The 20,825-nt window shown below is 40.8% G+C and overlaps 1 protein-coding gene and 1 long non-coding RNA gene across 3 annotated transcripts in view; one reads left to right on the plus strand and one right to left on the minus strand.

Moving 5' to 3' along the window:
- Positions 1–3,865: 3,865 nt before the first annotated feature.
- AMOTL1 (angiomotin like 1) overlaps positions 3,866–20,825 on the plus strand; it is a 154,614-nt gene continuing 137,654 nt past the window's right edge. For both annotated transcript variants that reach the window (XR_013337789.1, XM_077775031.1), the window contains exon 1: positions 3,866–4,016. The gene's annotated coding sequence lies outside the window, so the exon portion shown is untranslated. The remainder of the gene's footprint in view (positions 4,017–20,825) is intronic.
- On the minus strand, positions 5,917–14,019 carry LOC144240651 (uncharacterized). Its single transcript, XR_013337787.1, has 4 exons — positions 13,954–14,019; positions 9,190–9,370; positions 7,682–7,811; positions 5,917–6,057 (listed from the first exon to the last, which is right to left on the minus strand). It is a non-coding gene; the product is annotated as an uncharacterized LOC144240651 (long non-coding RNA).

Genomic DNA, 20,825 nt, shown 5'->3' on the forward strand with positions numbered 1-20,825 from the left:
CATAGATTTGGCAAAAGACATATATTTATAGAGTTTAAAACCCCAGTAAAGACCAATAAAGATTAATATTAAACACACACACACACACACACACACACACACACTCACAGAACAACAACAACACAGGGGCACCTGAGTAGCTCAGCCGGTTGAGTATCCCTTTCTTGATTTCAGCTTAGGTCATGATCCCAAGGTTGTGGGGGTTGAGCACAACGCTGGGCTCCAGGCTGAGTATGGAATCTGCTCAAGATCCAACCCCCCCACGCCCTCCTCTTCCCCCATCCCCTGCTCACATTTTCTAAAACAAACAAACAAACAAAAACCCAACAACAACACACTTAGACAAACCGTAGTCAAACTGGGAAAATCAATGACAAAGAGAAAATCAACAAAACAATGCTGTGAGCAAAATTGAAGATGTAAAAAAATGAGAGATACACCAAATTAACGGATTGAAATACTCAGTATTGTTAAAATGGTAGTCACCAAACTTTTCTGTGGACTCAGCACAATCCTAATCCTATTAAGTTTTTCAGTCAAAATTGACAAACTGATACTAAAATTTATGTAGAAATGCACAGAACTTAGAATATTCAAAGAAATACTGAAAAAAGAAGTCAAAGTTACTTCAGCACTTGACTTCAAGACTTACCCTAAAGCTACAGTAGTCAAGACAGTGTGGTACCGACAGAAGGATCGGCAAACAGATTGGTAGGACAGAATAAACAGCCCAAGCAGAAGTAGACTCACGCTTCTATATTTGTTTTATTTTTGACAAAGTTTTCAAAGCAACACAATTGGGAGAGGAAACGTTTTCAAGAAAGGGTGTTGAAATAACCACATATTCATATGGAAACAAATTAACCTTGCCCAACATTGTACCATTCCCCAAAATCTATTTGTTATAGACCGTAGGCTTAAACATAAGAACTAAAACTATAAACATTCTAGAAAAAAACATAGGAGAATATCTTCACGGCTTGGTGAAGACAAAAAAACCAAAACAGAAAATAAATAAACTGAGTCAAAACTAAATATCTTTTCATCAGAAGAAACGTCATCAAGGAAATGCATAGGGCAAGAGGAAATATTTGGGAAATGTCTCTGACAAATAATTGGTAGCCTGGATATATTAAGAACTCTTAAAACCCCCTAATCAAAAGACAAACAACTCAATTTCAGACACTTCACAAAGGATGGTAAAAGAATGGCCCATAAGCATGTGAAAAAACATTCAACAGCTTTAGTCAACAAGGAGACGCAAATTAGAACCACAATGAGATACCACTGCACATTCAAGGGCATGGCTAAAGTTACACTGACAACACCACATGTTGTCAGAAGTATATAAAACAGCTATAACTCTTATACATTGTTGGTAGGAGAAGAAAATGGTATGAGAACATTGGAAAAGATCTTCTAGTTCTTTACAAATTAAATAACACACCTACCTTAAGACCCACCAACTCCACTCCTAGGTATTTACCCAATGGTTAATGAGAACACATGTCCACAAAAGTATGTGTCCAAAAATTTTCATATTAGTTTTATTCATAATAAATAAATAAACTGGACGATCAGGTTTCCATCAATAGAAGAAATACTGGATAAACAAACTGTGGCATATCCGTACAGGAAAATACTACTCATCAATGAGAAGAAACCAATTACTGACATAAGTAACAACATGGGCAGGTGACTCCTAAAAACCTGCTGGATGAACAAAAATTTCCACAAAAGAATATAAATTTTATGATTCTATTTATATGAAGTACCAGAATAAGCGAAACTGAACTATGGTGAAAAAAAATCAGAAGATTCATTCTCTGTAGGAATGCTGAACCAGGATTTTGCTGGGAAGGAACATGGGGAAACTTCCTAGGGTGATGATTATGTTCCATACCTTGATAGAGGTTTGAATTGCACAGATATATGTATTTACAGGAACTCATCAAATGCTATATTGATGACTTTTGCATTGCACTGTATATGAATTTTATTTGAAGAGAAATTGTAAACCAGTGTCAGAATTGGAAACAAATATTTAATTTTTGCTAATCACATTGAAGTGTTTGGAGAGAATGTAGCAATATCTACAACTTACTTTGGAATACCATAAAAATGAGTTGATGAATGGATAGAAGAATGGATAGAGAACATTTGATAAAGCAAATATAGTAAAATGTCAATTGAAGAAACTACATTTGAACATTTTATGATATAATGTTGAGAACAAGAGACAATTGAGGCTAATTGGCAGGCTGCCTTTAAGAGGGAGTACTGGCCCTGGAAAGACACTAGAAGCTAGCTGACATATAGGGGAACTGAGTAGGTAAAGGAGGCTGCTGGTTCTGATTGGCTTTGTTTGTTCTATTCTGAGTTTGGCAATGAAACCAGGGGCTGAAGCAAAACAAAAGACCAAGTTCGTCTTGCATTCCCTAAGACCCACTGGCTCACACTCTCTGCAGCTGCCTAGCTTACCAGATGGTGACTTTTTTTAAGAGTTCTCAACAGGTCTGTTCTAGAAATCTGGAACAGAGAGGGGCTGTCCAATACCATTTACTCTCTATCTACTGAGTGAGTACCTACTGGGTGTTAGTCTCTGTGCTGGGCTTTGAGGATACTAGGATGAGCTGAATAGCAATGGCTCCTGCCCCCCCCTCCCCTTTTTTTTGATCTTACTATTGATAAAAACTCTGCTCCTCTCTACTTCTATCATTTAGACCCTGATCAGAATACTTGCAAATTCATTTTGTAAGCCTTATTGGCATTTCTTAAATCTCTCAGATCAAAAACCCCTTTCTAATGTTGGCCCTGAGTACCTCTAGCTAAACAGAACGAGATCTCTTCTTGTTTCACCCTCTGGGGAGTGAAACTTAACACGAGAAGAGATCCCCAAAGCCTCAAAATAGCTCGGCAAAAAGTTGGACACATGCCGAGTGACCCAAAGTCACCTTATACTCTCCTGAAGTAGAGGTGTGAGAGAGAAAGGGTAGTCGGCTGCTAGGCTCTACCCTCTGCCCCACTTCTTCCAAGAGAGGTCACCCCCGCTACCATTCCCCACCCTGCTACCAAGACCTGAAGTCCTGCCCAAAGTTTAGCCTGAGGACACGGCCTCGAGGAGAGGTGGCTGGCCTACTCAGTAGCTTGACATGACCTTGAATCCCATGGTACAAATCTGATTGCTCCAACCTTACCTTTAACGTAAAAAAAGAGAAAATCCCTTACTTAAATGTTTCTTTTCCCAAGTCTTGTTGGTGGAATGTGGGCATGTTTTGAGCTATTTATGTTACAAATGACCCCAAATTGGTTGAGTGGTACCATACGCAATAAAAAGTAAATACAACTTGGTTGCCTTCATTTCTTTCCATACACTGACTCATTCCTTTGTTTAACTGAATACTTTGCCCTCTGCAAAGCCCAGACTACCACCTGTTTGTTACCTTTATGTGCTTACGAATCCACCAGCTCTGAAAACCTCTTAGCAAGGTGACCATTTCTAACTTCTCTCTGCCCCTCCTCCTGACTGAAATGTCTTTGTTTTTTCTCTCTCCTCTCATTCCCCAAGAATTTTTACCTCTCAGAAGCTTAAATATCTCTTTTCCTTCCCTAGAACGCTATTTTTCAGACAGTTGGATTCATGGGGAGATAATGATACGACTCCGGGAAATAAGTGCAGGGTTTCCGTATCCCTGGTGCCAGTGAAGGTGATTGGTGTTCAGGGCTTTCGGAAGCTCTTTGAAAACAACAGGGCTAGTCAGATTCCTGCAATTTACCTTCTGAAGGCTGAGCGTGTCTGGGCAGTGGCTGCATAATTTGGATGGAGTCATCACTGATGAGACACAGACTTGGCTCAGGCAGGGAGCACTCGTTGCTCTTTTAAACTCCACGGCACCAGGGATGAAGTCACCTTTCTTCTTTTAAAACCAACAGATTTGCCCTGTAAGTCCCTGTCACTTCTGTTAGAACTTGGTGGGGTTTTTTTTCTACCGACGGTCACCGGGACCTTCTCTCAGGTAAGGAAGCTCTTCTTTTGTGGGTTTCCATCCAAGAAAGCTTGACTGGAGGGGGATTGGGAGGGCATCCCTGGGTAGAGCTGGAGTCAGGTCAAGGGACGTTCTGAGTGAGGAGGACGGCTTGTTCCCAGCCAGCTGGTCTCCACCTGGTGGGCTGGCCGGCCCTGGACTGGACGAGCAGAACCCCATTCAGGCTCAGAGTTGTGGCGGCAGGTCCTCTGAGTGGGCACGGAAATCTAATCCCAGCTTGGTTTTGGGTGCCTGTTCTAGTAGTTGTATAACAAGCATGTGAGTGAAGCACTTATAAGTGGCCTCCTTCGGGCTGAGACTGTTCTCACTGCTTTGCTGTCCTTACAGCTGGCCTTTGTGTTTTGGGTAGAACCCTTACAGGGTTTCATGATAAAAGTTGATGTGCATAAAAGCTGCAGCTCTCTGGAGAGCCTTCATTTGCTTGAATGGTTCCCTTCTTCCTTAGAGTGCAGCCAGAGACAAAGGTGCCCAGCTCCCTGTTGTAACATGCAGGGACCTCGTGTAAACAATGGCTGGGCTGCGGTGTGTGGCAGAAGTGTGCAACACGTCTTAGTGCCTGTCCGTACAAATTCTAAGAAAATCAGCATGAGTGCTGATGTGTGCATGTGTGCAAGCAGATCTGTGGTCTTCAGACCACTGAAATCTCCCTGCAGGACTTTCTAGGAGTTCTATGAGGCACTGTCACCGATTGAATCATACAGCTCTTATTAGCTTTGGAAGTCTCAGCAAAGACATCTTGATTATGACAGAGATGCCTGCAGGGTGATAAATGGCTTTTGGTGAAGGAGTTGAACCACTGTGAAGTGAAAACATTGAGAGTTACAGAGCCCCTTTATTACTTGACACAGAATCTGCCGCACATGGTATTCACTGCATCCACCTATCGCCTTCTAAGGGAGCAAAGAATCTCATTTAGATAAGAGATCCTCGTTTCGTTTTAAATGCATTTGCACATTGGCTCCCAGCACTTGCTTACATGTTCACCTCAAATTTGGCATGTCCAGAATTCATCCTTATCTGAAATCTGCTCTGATTTCTGTGTCCTATGGCTCAGCAAAAGCACCTGGTTTTCCGTGACAGATTTCTGGACTTTGTCTTTGACTCCTTCATCCTCATATTCCCGCATCTAGTTTGGCAACACATCCAGCAGATTTTACCTCCATTTTATCTCTCAAAGCCATCCATTCTCCTACTCCCATGGCTATTTTCCTGGTCTAAGCCATTACCATCTCCTTCCAGGAATATAGAAACCTCCCAGCCAGGCTTCCCCTGTCTTCTCACCTTTCTGGTGCAGCCAGCGTGATTCTGCAATGGTTCATCAGCACCTGCTCAATCCAGTCAATCACTAGTCTGGTGATCCTATCTTCTTTTGAGAGAGAGAGAGAGAGAGACAGAGACAGAGAGAGACAGAGAGAGAGAAGGGAAGGAGCAGAGAGAGAGGGAGAGAGAAAGAATCCCAAGCAGACTCTTCGCTGTCAGCACAGAGTGCAACACAGGGCTCGAACTCATAAACCGTGAGATCACGACCTGAGCCAAAGTCAGATGCTTAACCGAATGAGTTACACAGGTGCCCCTGGTGATCCTGTCTTCTTAATATCCCTCAGAAATGTTCCTTTCTTTCCCTCTCGCCACCACTACCTTGGTCCGGTCGGCCAACACCCTTTGCCTGAGTTGTCTCTCAGCTGCCCCTCCTGCTAACAGGCTCGCTCCTTTCCTAGTGGAAGACACTTCACACTTGTTGTGCTTCCAAGTTATTAAAGGATATTTTGTACAAGAGCAGAACTTGAACTACTTATTTCTCTCTCTGAGGTCTAGAAACATCAGCTTCTGTATGACTTTTGTAGATACTTCAAGGAGGGAGGCAGAGAGAATGGGAGAAGATACGACATGTATATTGCAGTGAGAAGATGGCCTGAAGAATACGTAAAGCTCATATATTTGATTCCCATCTCCTCTTTCTAGTGTGGCCTGGGCCAAACTGGTAAACCTTCTTGAGACTCATTTTCCTCAACTGTGAAATGGAATGGAAATAATAATGCCAGCATCGCTAGGTGAATGGAAGAGTTAAAGAAGGCTCTGAAACATAGCAATTAAGAATCTTTAGTTCCTTTTCTTCTTTCCATTCCTTTTAAGGCTTATAATCTCTCACTATCATGTATCTTATAAGTATTCATATGTATAATTATCTGTTTGGGACATGATAGGAAGAAGGAATAGCAAAGAAACACAGAAGAACACTCTTAAAAGAATTTGCAGTTTACTTAGGGAGGCAAAGCAAACCGCAATAGTATAAAAACATCTATAAAACAAGCATTCTGCGATTGTCTTGTGTATAGCACCGGTTGAATACACAAGCACAGAGGGCTTGTGTAAACAGGCCTGTGAATACCTGTAGACCGAGTGTAAGTTGTCTATATCAAGCAATTTTTAGATTTAGGTTCTTCAGGGACTTAAAAAATCATTGGCCTCTTTGATGTTGAAGCAAGACTTCCCAGGAGACTTCATACTTTTCAAGTGACTTTAGGGCATACAGATTAAATGACCTACTCATTTAAGTGACTTTACACATTCATTTATTCATCAAAGATGTATTGAGCACCTACTCTGTGCCAGATCCTATATTGTACCGTTCTGTGATTCTACCACGGGACATGGATGATAATCCTCTTGAATCACAGCTAGCCTTAGGGAGTTGTTTGACCCATAACATAAGAAGAGAGTGACGTTGGGGATATCCATGGCTAGATTCTAAGAAGTCTTGCAGCTTCCTCCTGGGTTTCTTGGCTTACTCGCTCTGGGGGAAGCCAACCATTATGTAAAGTTATGTGTGACAACCTGGCTGTTGGGGGAGGGGTGGGGTAACTCTGATTTTGTAGTGTTTTTATAGATAAGTACTCCCTCCCACCATGGCCAATTTCAGCCTACCAAAGTGACAGCATGAGATGCAGAATTGGACAGAAATACACAGAATTGCCCCGTACAAGTTGGTATGAGCCAGCCCCAGGGCATGGCTGCCAATTCCTCCGGGGCTACTGTGCTGTGCAGAAGCTAGCTAGGTGCACAGGCTACAGGAGGAAAAGCCAAGCAGCCCCAGATCTTCCAGCCATTTGAGTTTACGTTCCAGGAATGGAGCCTTCAGACGGCTCCAGACCCAGCCACTAACGAAGTGCAGCTGGATGAAAGACCCTGAGCAGGAATTGCTAGGCTCAGCCTCAGCAACCCACAGAGCCCTGAGACATAATAACAATTTATATTGTCTAAGTTTAGAGGTGGTTGTTACACAGCAAAAGAGATTTGGAACAAGGTGGTAGTCTTGTCTCTGCAAAAGCCAGCCTAAATGAAGCACCCCAGGAAAGTGTGGAGGAGTAGTGGAGTCTATCCAGAGAATTCTTTGTTTGTGCCCGGTGTCAGGCCTCAGATCACAAGAAAAAAATGTTTTAGTTAAAAAGGGCTGAGAAAGAGACTTAGCTACTTTACCAACTAGTTTTACTGTTATAACTGAAAACAATTCTCTTACACATACACACACGTGCGCGCGCGCGCACACACACACACACACACACACTTGCACATACACCCGCTTCTCTCATTCTCTGCTTCCATCATTGTCCAAGGCTCTGATTGAAGATCACTACCTGCTCTTTTGGCTCTAGTCCATCCTCTGCGTGGGATCCGGGGAGCAGGAAGAGGGAAGCAGGCAGAACAGAACAAAGAAGTCAAGGAAATGCCCAATCCCTGAGGTCTGGTAGGGAGCCACGGAGACTTCTAGAAAAGACCCCCCCAAAAAAAAATTAAAACAGGAAGCTTGGGGAAGGCACAGAGATTAGTTGTTAAGGCATGAATTTTGAAATCAGATGACCTGGATTCCAATCTGGATTATGACATTTTCTAGTTGGTCGACCTTGGAAAGTACCTTGACATCTCTGCTCTCAATTTCTTCATCCTTAAAATCTGGATAATAATGCCATCTCACTAAGTGCTCGTGAAGATTAAACGAGATGATGTTTGTAGAGTGCTTAGCACAGTACCCACAGACATTGTGCTTAGTAGCAGTTAACAGGAGGAGGAGGAGGGGTCACACCGGTGTCATTACTGTCACAAATTCCAAAGCCACGGGCTCCTTGCTAAGCCTTGAACTTCAGTTTGTCAGTCACACAACACGTGCCCAAGGTAAGTGTGCAACAAATACTCAAATCAGACTGCATATCTGTATTTGAAATAGTCTACCACCATCTTTTTCTGTCTCTCAGATAAACTTCCAAGGGCTTAAAAAGCGTAAGTGGGCATTATTTCTCCTTTCAGTGTGCAGTATGAACCACGACCGTGTTTTCTCATTTCTTGTGAGTCCTCTTCATACCTTCTACTAGTCAGAAGTTCAGTGTGCAATACATTTAAACTATTATTATCTTAAAAACTCTAAGGAGAAATTGAGGTTGGGTGACTTATGCTAGGATCCTGAGCTGAGGGTGCCCTAGAAATCTTAAGGTTACCAGTTTACAGATGTCACTACTTTGGTAGGACAGTCAGGGTGAAGGATACATGATTCTTGAGAGCAAAATGTGAGTGTTAAGTTCTTTTGCTTTATTCATACTTTGTGAATGAGAGTTATTAAAACTTTAATCTATGAAGTGACATTAGGCAGACATGTGTCGTGAAATTTATGGTTAGTCTAGTCACGTGGATTTTTTAAACAAAGAGTAATGCAGACATTCTGTTAAAAAATAGCTGAGTTGTATGCTTTTAAAAAAAACTTGTATTGTGAAATATTTATAGACTCATGAATGTGTGCCTGCTTCTCCCAGCCTTTTCCAATGTTAACATTTTGCATAATTATAGCACAGTATCAAAACTTGGTAACTGAGATTGGTACAATTTATAGACCTTATCAGTTAGATTTTAACCCATTAGACATGCACTCATTTGAGTGTATATGTATGTAATTATATGTCATTTTTATTATGTTAACTTCACGTAACTACCACCACAGTCAGTATAGAAAACTATATCATCACCGCAAGTCTCTCTTGTACACCCCTCTGAACCCACCTCTCATCCCTGACCCTTTGAAGCCATTAGTCTATTGTCCATCTATGTAATTTTGTTTCAGGAGCATTACATAAATAGAATCATATGCAGTACTTACATGCACGAGGTTGACCATTTCCACTCGGCAAAATTTCCCTGAGATATATTCAGGTTGTTGCATGTATCAGTCATTGGTTCTTTTTTTATTGCTGAGTCGTAGTGCACAGTCTGGATGTCCCATGGTGCGTTGAATCAGTCATCCACTGGAGGACATCAGAGTGGTTTCCAGCCTGGGGCTACTACAAAGAAAGCTGCCGTGAGCATCTGTACAAGTTTCTACATGAACAGAAATTGTCATTTCTCTGGGATAAATGCCTCAGAGGGCAGTACCTGGGTCTTACGGGAGTCCATTTCCAGTTTGAAAATGAACCGCCCAACTTTTTTCTAGAGTGGCCATTTGTGTTGCATCACCATCAGCAATGTATGAGTAATGGAGTCTTTCTGCATCCTTGTCAGCATTTGGTGTTATCACTATATTTAAACCACTCTAATAGGTGGGTAGTGGTATCTCATTGTGATTTTAATTTGCATTTGGCTAATGGCTAATGGTGTGGAACATCTTTTTGTGTGCTTTTTTTGCCATCTGTGTTTCTTCTTCAGTGAAACGTCTATTAATTTTTTTCGCTCACTTTCTAATTGGATTGTTTTTTTACTGTTGAGTTTTGTGAGTTCTAGAGATATGTCCTTTTTCAGATGTGCAGTTTACAGATAGTTTCTCTCTATATATAAATAGAACTTTTCATAGAGTAAAAGATTTTAAAATATTTATTTATTTATTGAGAGAGAGAGAGAGCATGTACGAGCAAGGGAGGGGCAGAGAGAGAGGACAGAGGATCTGAAGTGGGCTCTGTGCTGATAGCATAGAGCCCGATGAGGGAACTCATGAACCATGAGATCATAACCTGAGCCAAAGTCAGATGCTTAACTGACTGAGCCACTCGGGTGCCCCCATAAAGCAAAAGTTTTTAATTTTAATGAAGTCCTATTTATCAATTTTTCCTTTTATGGGCTGTTCTTTTTTTTTTNAAAATCTGAAGCAGGCTCCAGGCTCTGAGCTATCAGCACAGAGACATGCAGGGCTCAAACTCACAAGTGGTGAGATCATGACCTGAGCTGAAGTCTGACTCTTAACCTGCCTGAGCTACCCAGGTACCCCGATACATAAAATCTTAATGAAACATATAGATGAAAACCATATAAATGAAACCAACATACAAATGACAGATAGAAAATTTATTTGTAGTATCTATGTAACATAGTAAAATATATTTTCCTAAATGTAAATTTTCTAAAATTTCAATAGTACATTGCAACTGAGTAAACATGGACCAAGTACATGAACAGGCTGTTCAGAAGAAAAGAAATACAAATGGCCAAAAACCTTAAGAAGGAAAGATAACCCCCAATTTAACAAGCAAAACTAAAAGTGATAAAACTTGCTTCTTTTTATTATTTAAAGAATTACAAAATTAGCACGCATTGTAAAAAAATGTAAAAAGCATTAAAAGTATATAATGTTAAGTGAATGTTTCCCTCAAAGCCTCATTGTACCCTCCCAAGCCTGAAATCTTTCCTTCTTCTTTCCCTAGAAATAATCTCTATTAAAAGTTTGCTATTACTTTGAGCCCTTTCTCTATGTGTGCTTATGTGTATGGGCATATGTGTGTATGTATGTATGCGTGTATGTGTGTGTGTGTATTTCTTCCTTATACAAATTGGATCCTATTTACAAATTGTTCTACACCCGGTTTTCTTCAATTCACATCATCACCATGAGTTTTCATATTGATTATTATAGTCACCTTACTTGTTTAAGTGGCATAGGATTTACAGTATAACTATACCTTATTTTATTTAAGTATTTATGAAGAGGCATTTAAATGTTTCCTGTCTTCTTTCATTACAAGGAATGCTGCATTATATATATCTTCGTGTTCACTTGTTTTACAGTCATGTTCTGTAGGATAGATATTCTGAAGTGAAATTGCCGGATTCAAGGACATAGAAATTTTATATTAGGCAATATGCCAAATTACCATGCTTTTAAAAGTTTATTTATTTATTTTGAGAGAAAGAGACAGAGACAGAAGAGAGAAAGAGAGAATCCCAAACAGGCTACGCATTGCCAGCTCAGAGTCCAATGTGGGGCTCAAACCTATGAACAATGAGACCACGAACTGAGACGAAATTAAAGTCTGTTGTTCGACTGACGGCGCCACCCAGACACCCTGCCAAATTGCCATTTTAAAAGCTGTATCAGTTTTTTCATCTACCAAAATGTGAGAATACCTATTTCTTCAAAAGGTCACCACATCTCTTTATATTAACCAATGTTCTCTAAAGATTTTAATTAATTAATTAATTAATTTAGAGTGTGTGTGTGTGTGCATGAGAGAGAGAGAGCGAGAGCCTGTGGGCACAAGCATGCTTGTTAATGGGGGAGGAGCAGAGGGCAGGGGAGGTAGAGAGTCTTAAGAATTAAGCAGGCTCTGCGCCCAGCATGGAGCCTGACTCGGGTCTCAATTCCACAACCATGACTTAACCAGAGCCAAAAGCAAGAGTTGGATGCTCAACGAACCCAGCCACCCAGGTGCCACTTAACCAGTGTTTTAAAACACTTTGATGGGGTGCCTGGGTGGCTCAGCCAGTTAAGCATCTGACTTCAGCTCAGGTCATCATCTCATGGTTTGTCGGTTTGAACCCCACATGGGGCTCTGTGCTGACAACTCAGGACCTGGAGCCTCCTTCAGATTTGATGTCTCCTTCTGTCTCTCTCTCTCTGCCCCTCCCCTGCTTGTGTGCCTGCTCTCTCTCCAAAATAAATAAATGAATATTTTAAAAATTAAAAAACAAAACACTCTGACAATGTGATGAGTGAAAAAAGTCACCATTATTTTAAAATGCATTCTCAGAGTATTGAGACTGAACTTGTTTTTACACATTTATAGTTCATGTTTGTTACTCCGTTAATTGTCAGTTTATAGCTTTGCCTATCTTTCTGTTGACTGTCATTTTCTTATTGTTATGTGAAACTTGTTTATAGTCTGGATATTAATCTTTTTATACATGTTGTAAATATTGTCTTCCTTCCTTCATTTTTATTTTACTTTTCTTTATTGTGTCTTTCTTTGTGGAGAAGTTTTAATTTTATGTAGTGCAATCTGTCTATCCTTTATTTTATGACTTCTAGATTTCATATATTAGCAAAGTTTTCCCACACCAGGATAAAATTATTTCTTCTAATATGTTTAGGGATTTGCTTTTACTGCTTAGATCTTTTATTTGCCTTGAATTTATATATACTGTGAACTAGGAATCCACCTTAAAAAATAGCCAATTAACCCAATACTCTTTATTGAATAGTCTATCTTTTCCCCACTGAATTGAAATGCCAATTGTTTTCATATACCAAATCAATTTCATTGATTATTTTTAAACCTTTTTATCCTATTCAAATAAATAATTTATTCCACCAATAAAATTACATTGTTTTAATTACTTTAGCTTTATAATTTGTTGTATTATGGAAAGGAGGTACCCTCTCAAATCCTGTCATTATTTTTCTATATCAAAAATGTCTAGGTTAGGGGTGCCCCCCCCACTCTCATGCCGATGTATACACACTATCTCTCTCTCTCTCAAGATAAACTTAAAAATCTATAAATAAATAAAGGTAAATGTCTAGGTTAATAACCAAGATATGTTGTAAGAGACAAAGCCAACCACAAGAAGTAAAGATATATGTGTGTGTGTTTGTGTATGCAGGCATATGTGTGCGTATATAAAAATTTCATAAAAATATATGCATACACATATAACTATACATGAAAACATGTGCATACATATATACATGTATATACTTGTATACATGCATATATTTGCATAGGCACAGATAATTCTTGGTGGGGCACACCCAACTCTATAATAATTACCTCTAGGGAGTGGGACTTTTGGGGATTCTATTGATGAGTGAGATTTACTTTTCAGTGTGCACCATTCCCCACTTTTTATGTATCCTTTAAAAACTTTGCTTTTCTTTCATAATTAAAAACAGTATATGATTTCTCTGCCAGAAACCCAAGCCTGAACAAGGGCATATTCTGTATATCAGTGTTTCTCAATCACAGCTACATAGTAGAGTGACTTGAGGAGCTTTTAAAAAGCACAGACGCCCAGGGACCTGCCCCCAGAGGTTCTGTTTTCATAGGTTTGGGAGAGGGCCTGGGCATCAGCATATTTTAAAAGTGCCCCACGGGGTTCCGATGTGCAGTCACAGTTGAGAACCAATGCTGATGATGTGAGGCCTAAAAGGGTCCCCAGAAGGCCACTGTGATGAGGTTTTTCCAAAATATAATTACTTGGGAATGCAACCCAAAGTAACCCATCACTTCTCTGTCAGGCTAAGTGTTGGCATGAGACTGAGTGCAAATAGGTCCAGAGGGGAGTGGTGGAAAAGAGCGTCACTTGAATGCGTGTGAAAGCATCCATCTCTGTGGTCGTCCTTTTTGTTGAAAGGCTTAGACTCATTCGGGCTTCCTCAACACGTAAGGGATTCTTTTAAAATAATCATGACCGTAGAAGATACAGGGATCTCATGGAAAAGCAAACACAGCAAAACAGCTGTGTCTCAGGAGCCCAGAATGTGGTTGGTACTGGAAGGTTCCAGGAGAACTCCAGGAGCTAAGGTTTACTTGGAGATCCTCCCATAAAGACGTTCAGGATTCTTTCATCTGGAGAATTGATTTGTTGAAATAAAATGGCTTTTGGAAGCCTAATCTGGAAACCAGGTCAAAGAGGAAATTAAAGAAGCCTAAGGACTTACCGGAAACCCAATATTATTGTAGCTCTGCTCCTTCCCTGTGTGTCTTCCTCTGATGCTTCTCCCCCTCCATTGACTGATTCTGCCTCGTCTTCCTGACAGAGGATCTGATTGGCCCAGTTAGCTCACAATGACCTGCTGCTGGCTGGACGGGCTCTTCCCTACCAGGTAACTACAGATGGATCAAGTGGTTCATGGAGTCACGTGCTCAGCCCAGGTTGCCTGAGCCAGAGAGGGCATGGAGAGGAACAATGAATGCATGAAGCTGCCTTGGGGTTGCAGGGGGGAAGGTGGGTGAGGCAGTTTCCCTTAGAGTGGGAGAGTGGATAAGACGTGGATCACAATTGACAGGCCACACGCTAAGTGAGTCCTCAGTGAATGTGGAAGAGGAGGATGGTTTCCAACAGGGCGTGAACTGCTTGAATTCAAGCCAAGATGCTAAGGGAAAATCTGTCAGGAATGTATAGATGGCCCTTGCACTCTGAACATATCTAAAGGTCTTTTTTAGCTCCACTTATTTAGGCTTTTCAAAGATCTTAACAGCCTAGGAATTTAGGAGAATGGAATTATTTTCCCATGGAATTAGGTCTGTGCCGTAGGTGGCTGTGGAGAACTTGAGGTGTGACTAGTGTAAACTGACATTCACTCTAAGTCAAAATACACGCTGGATTTTGCAGTCTTGGCATGAAAAAAAGAAATCTAATATTGCCATCAACACTTTTTTTATCGATTACATGTTGAAACACTATTCTGAATAAAGCAGATTAAATAAATACATTATTAAAATTAATTTCACCTGTATAACTTTTTTAGTGAGGCTACTAGAAAAAAAATTTTTTTAATTATACATGTGACTCACATCTTCTTTCTAATGGACACTTGGATTAGATGGTGACTCTGACATTTACCCCTGCACAAGTGTGTAAAGATCTTTATTTGGACAACAGCCCTTTGCTGTGGAGCCCACTTCAATACACTGTTCTTCTTTTTATTGTTATTATTCATAGATTTATATAGAACAGTTTTAACTTTACAGAAAAAATTGCAGAGACAGTATGCAGAGTTCTCATACACCCCACACCCAGTTTCCCTTAGTATTAACATCTTATGTTAGTAAAGTGTATTTGTTACAATTAATGAATATTGATGCAGTGCATTAGTATGAACTGAAGTCTACAATTTATTTATATCTCCTTACTTTTTACAAAATGCCCTTTTTCTGTTCCAGAACTCATCTAGAATGCCGCATTACATTTAGGTCTTCATGTCTTCTTAGAATTCTCTTGGTTCTGACAGGGTTTTTTAAAAATATTAAATGGACTGATTTAATTTCCTTTAATATATTATTTTTTCATTTAAATCCAAGCTCGTTAACATATAGTGTAGGAATGGTTTCAGGAGTAAAGTTTAGTGATGCATCACTTACATGTATGTAACACCCAGTGTTCATCCCAACAAGTGTCCTCCTTAGCGCCCATCACCCATTTAGCCCATCCCCCCACCCAACACACTGCCAGCAACCCTCAGTTTGTTCTCTGTCAATACGCCCTTCTAGATCAGAGCTGTGACAGTTTGGTTCATTATCAGAGCTGTGGTCATTTGTCTTATTCTGGCTCTTTGTCTCTGCTTCATAGAGTGCATTTCAATTCCTGTTCTGAAATAGAACCACTTAATCCTCTCCTGTGGTTTTGCAATATCCCACGCCTAGGCGGCCTCATTTATGGCTCTGCCTCAGCAAGTCCTTACAGAACTTTCCTCTGCCTCTTTGTCTCTCTTGCTCCTTCCTGCTTAGCCCCTTCCTTTCTGGAATGGCACAGAGCCCATGTTTCACGTGTGCACTTTAGGCCACGTATTACACATGTTCTTTTCTAGGAAATGGGTTCCAGCCAGCAGCCTTGCTCTGGGGACAGATGATGGCTTCCTAATACTCCATCACAGTTTTCCTCATGGAATGAAGTTTGCAGGTAGAATAAGTCACTTCCAGAAGTGTATCTACTTCAGGAGTTAATAAAGATCTTAATCAAAACAAACTACTCTCAGGCGCCTGGGTGGCTCGGTCGGTTAAGTGTCTGACTTCAGCTCAGGTCATGATCTTGCCATTGGTGAGTTCGAGTCCCACATCGGTCTCTGTGCCGACAGCTCAGAGCCTTGAGTCTGCTTCATATTCTGTGTCTCCCTCTCTCTCACTCTCTCTGGCCCTCTCCCTCCCTCAAAAAAAAAAAAACCATTAAAAAAAAACGCAACTACTATTGCCATTTATTGAGTTGCATTACCAGATAGGATAGATCTATATGAGGTACATTACAGGTATTTCTCATTTCGTCCTTACAGCAACCCCACAAAGTGTGTGTTGTGATCCTCTGTTTTTTAAAAATTTTTTAAATGTTTTATTCATTTCTGAGAGAGAGAGAGAGAGACAGCGTGAGCAGGGGAGGATCAGAGAGAGGGAGATACAGAATCTGAAACAGGCTCCAGGCTCTGAGCTACCTGTCAGAACAGATCCTGACGTGGGACTCGAACCCACAAACTGTGAGATCATGACTTGAGCCACAGTCGGACTCTCAACCGACTGAGCCACCCAGGTGCCCCATGTGATCCTCTGTTAGAGAGTGGGAAAATGAGGCTTAGCAAGGTATATACCTGACTCTTGGATCACTGCTAGGAAATGGTGGACCTGGGATTTGAATCTAGATCTGTCCCTGAAGTCCTTGCTCTTACCCAAATTTAGACTGTACATTTACACTGCCTCCTCCATGCTGTCACCTCCCAAACTGGGCAGCCACGAGTTGGAATTCAATGCTGCATAACAGGTGATATCCCTAAGCAAACTTGCTGAATGATGACAGTGCTATGTGTTTGATTCCTGTTTCGATGGTCCTCCAGTTGACATATGATGTTCACAAAATTCTGTTAAAGATAGAATAATGGACTTTATGAGCCTTATTTCACACACTAGAAAAGCTGAGCTCCAGGAAGATGAAGTGATTTGTCCAGAGTCACTAAATTAAGAAACAAATCCAAGCCACCTGAGAACCCAGTTTTCTTGAAACATTTCTCTTCCTTTTCCCTACTTCATCAGCATGTACTTAGGCATTGTGCTACCCGGATGGCAGAACATGGTGACAAATCTTTTGCTGTGATTTCTGGTAGAACCGTGAGTTATGTGAAGAGTTTGCAGGTACAGACTCGTTGGAGTCTCTCAGCTGTAGGTATGTCGGTCTCATTCATCCAAAAAACATTGCCCAACCCCACTTCCAGCCAGATATGGGGCTACTGGGCTAACAGTGGTAATGGAAATGTGGATATGATATCATTTTTGTTCTGAAGAGACACTTCCTACTGTGCATGACAATCATCTTGTAAAGAGAGTACTATCATCCAATGGAAAAGCATTGTCCTAATGAGATATAAAAAAGTTCTGCAAAGCACAGAGAAGGAAATAACTCTGCCTGGGAAGGCTTCATGGTAAAGCTTGGTCTCAATGGACTGACTTTAGAGATGAAAAGTCTGAGTCACTGCAAAGAACCTCATAGCTTTATAACTTCATTAAGCTTCCTAAAAATATGCTTGTTGCCATAGCTCCTTAGAGTAGTAGCATACATTATTTATTGGAGTACTTAAAATATTAACATCAGTAAACTACTCAGTGTCTTCACAAATATTCTGCTTAGTTGGATGAGCCAATTTGAAATAATGGTTTTTAAGTTACTCAAACTTTCCAATTCTACAAAGCTGGTAAGAATACTTGGGAACAAATAAGGATCCTAGAAGAATCATGCCAACTGTCTAAATAACCATATCAGACAGAGGAAGACACTGTGCCTCCAGCATTTCATGTCCCTTTATTCATGTAAAGAGGTATTTTCTTATATAGTGGATACTTAAGAGCATTCTACTCTTCTCTTCTCAGCTTAAGAGTCTTGTCTTGTATGTGCTGCTGAATTTTATCACTTGAAACCCAAATGTGGACTCTGATGTGTTTGATTTATTTGGAGATGGAAAGAAAAGAATCTTCCAAATTTAGAAAGAAGCTCATCAGAGCCAAACTCTTGGAGCTGCCCGAGAGGATATTGCCCTGTATGCTACCCTGGTCCACAAGGTGGCTGGTGATTGGATTTCTCTGATAGAAGATACTAGTACAATAGACTGAATATTCGTGTCCCTCAAAATTCATACATATTGAAGTCCTAACCCCCCAATGTAATGGTATCGGGAGGGCCTTTGGATGTGATTAGGTCATAAGGGTGGAGCCCTCATGCAAGGAATTAATGCCCTTGTAAACAGGATCCCAGTGAACTCTCTAGCCTCTTCTGCCACGTGAAGATGCAATGAGAAGTCAGCAGTGTGCAACCAAGAGGGAGTCCTCCCCAGAACCTGACCATGCTGGCAGCCTCATCTTGGACTTTCGGCCTCTAGAACTATAAGAAGTAAATTTCTGGTTTTTATAAGCCACCCAATGTATGGTACTTTGTCATAGCATCCCAAACTGACTAAGACACCTAGATTTCAGATAACGGAGGTGATAGCTAGGAGTTCCTAGCTGAGAAGAAGATCCCATCGTGGAACCACTTCTCTCTTGCACTTCAACTTAATTGTCTGGCTTGTTTTCTGGGTGTGACAAGATAGATTTATACGTTCTACTCATAACCACTGTGGAACACTCCTTTTGATTTCTGACTTGAAGAAGAAGGTTCAGATCTGCAAGACTCAGAGAGCACCAGAACTAGGGTCAATTTTTGATATTTCTGGAAAAGTATACCATCTTTAATCAGCCTTTGAAGAATAGAATAAGGAGGTAGGGGCCCTAAAATAGCTCAGCAGCACTGAGAATTGTTGCTGAATATCAATATATTAAGGATTTAAAAATGAGATTCTTGACAAAAGTGTTCACAAATGTTATGGGCTGCCTGGAGGGGAAGGAAGGTCCTTCCCACTGGTAGTATTTTACGTTTTTAAATTTAAGCCAGGTAGGCATATACTGGAGAGTCATGCATAAGGCAAGGGTTGGACTAAAATTCTAGATTTTATTATTTGCTGATCTTTGGTTTACCTTGTGCATGCCCCTATGCTTGTACTTAGTACCTTATTCTGTAGTGACACGTCTAGATATCTGTCTCCTTGACAAGGTTTAAAACTCCTTTGAGAAAAAGTGACACTTACCCTTTTCTATCCCAAGCATTTAGCACAGTGACTAGAACATAGGAGATACTAAGTAAATATTTATCAAATGAATAAATGAATTAATTTTGTATGACTAATAATATCTCAATATACATCTTGACTTATAGTGTAAGTTAATGTATATTTTGATTTGTAGCATAAGTTATCAGCAAGTGGACTTTCTTATTGTAAGGGTGTTCATATTCTTTACAACCCCTTGTTGCTTGAATACTTGGATGATGCAATATACCACATGATTCCCCACATATGACTCTTCTACATAATTTATTCCTTCTCTACAGTTGGAACTATATTATGGCAGTTAAGGCACAGTCAAGGTTATGGCAAGGGGTTTTCTAAATTTGTATTTCTAGATCTAGTCCCACTGCCAGAAAAGCCTCTAGAGATGGTGGTTAGAGGTTTAGGTGTGAGTTGGCTGTATTAGGTAGGCAGGTGTCTCCTGTGGATAGTCATGTGTAGTTTCATCCCAAGCTTGGGGAGGGAGGCAGGTGTGTGAAGGGCAGGGACTCTAGTGGCATTCTGGGCAGAGGAGCAGGTATGCAGACTGAAGTGGGAGTATGAGTGGGGGAATCTCAGCAGGTTAGACTGGATGAGAAGGTCAGAATGGGGCCAAGAAGCAGAGGCAGATAAGGTGTGGTGTTTAAGTGGAGAAATTTCCAAAGAAGCAGAGGAGGTAGGTGAGGTTGCAAAGAGAATACGTTTCCACATGTGCTTCCACTTGTGCCAAGCACCACCATTCATTCATTCAACAAATATATGTTGAGTGCTTACCGTGGGCCAGCCACTGTACAAATGCTGGGGATACAAATAAGTGGGATCTCTGCTCTCAAAGACATAAACTATGAAGTAAACTCTACATATTAACAGATAGTGTGAAACATGTAATGAGGTAAGCACAGGGAAGTCTGTGGGAACACATAACCAACTCTAAGATGAGATGTAAAGGATAAGCTGTAGTTAGCAAGGTGAGGCAGGAAGAACAATCTTGCTAGAGCTCTAGAATGGCTGGATGAATATACAAAAGACCAAAGAAAGCTGCTTATTCAGAGATTGTAAATACTTCTCTATAGTTGGGCCTTATGTGTGAAGCCATCCAGACTTTTCCCTTGGAATAATGAATCATTGGAGTATTTTAATCAAGGGGTGACATGATCAGATGTGTGTTTTAAAAATATTAATACAACTGGAACACCCAGGTAGGTCGGTCGGTTAAGGGTCCAACTCTTTTTTTTTTTTTTTTTTAATGTTTTATTTATTTCTAGGAGAGAGACAGCATGAGTAGGGGAGGGTCAGAGAGAGAGGGAGTCACAGACTCTGAAACAGGCTCCAGGCTCTGAGCTGGCAGTCAGCACAGAGCCCGACGCGGGGCTCGAACCCACGAACCGTGAGATCATGACCTAAGCGAAAGTCGGAGGCTTAACCAACTAAGCCACCCAGGCGCCCCAAGGGTCCAACTCTTGATTTGGGCTCCAGTCATGATCTCATGGTCATGAGATCAAGCCGCATTTTGGGTTCTGTGCTGACAGCATGGAGCCTGCTTGGGATTCTCTCTCTCCCTCTCTTGCTGCCCCTCCCCCCACTCCATTTGTGTGCATGTTCTCTCAAAATAAATAAACAAAAAATTTTACAAAGAAAATTTAAAATATACTATACAGCAAAGTGTGGAGACTGGGTTGGAGGAAAGGAAGACCAGG

The sequence above is a fragment of the Crocuta crocuta genome, unplaced genomic scaffold (genome assembly GCF_008692635.1).
Source record: "Crocuta crocuta isolate KB4526 unplaced genomic scaffold, BGI_CrCroc_1.0 scaffold1293, whole genome shotgun sequence".
NCBI lineage: Eukaryota > Metazoa > Chordata > Mammalia > Carnivora > Hyaenidae > Crocuta > Crocuta crocuta.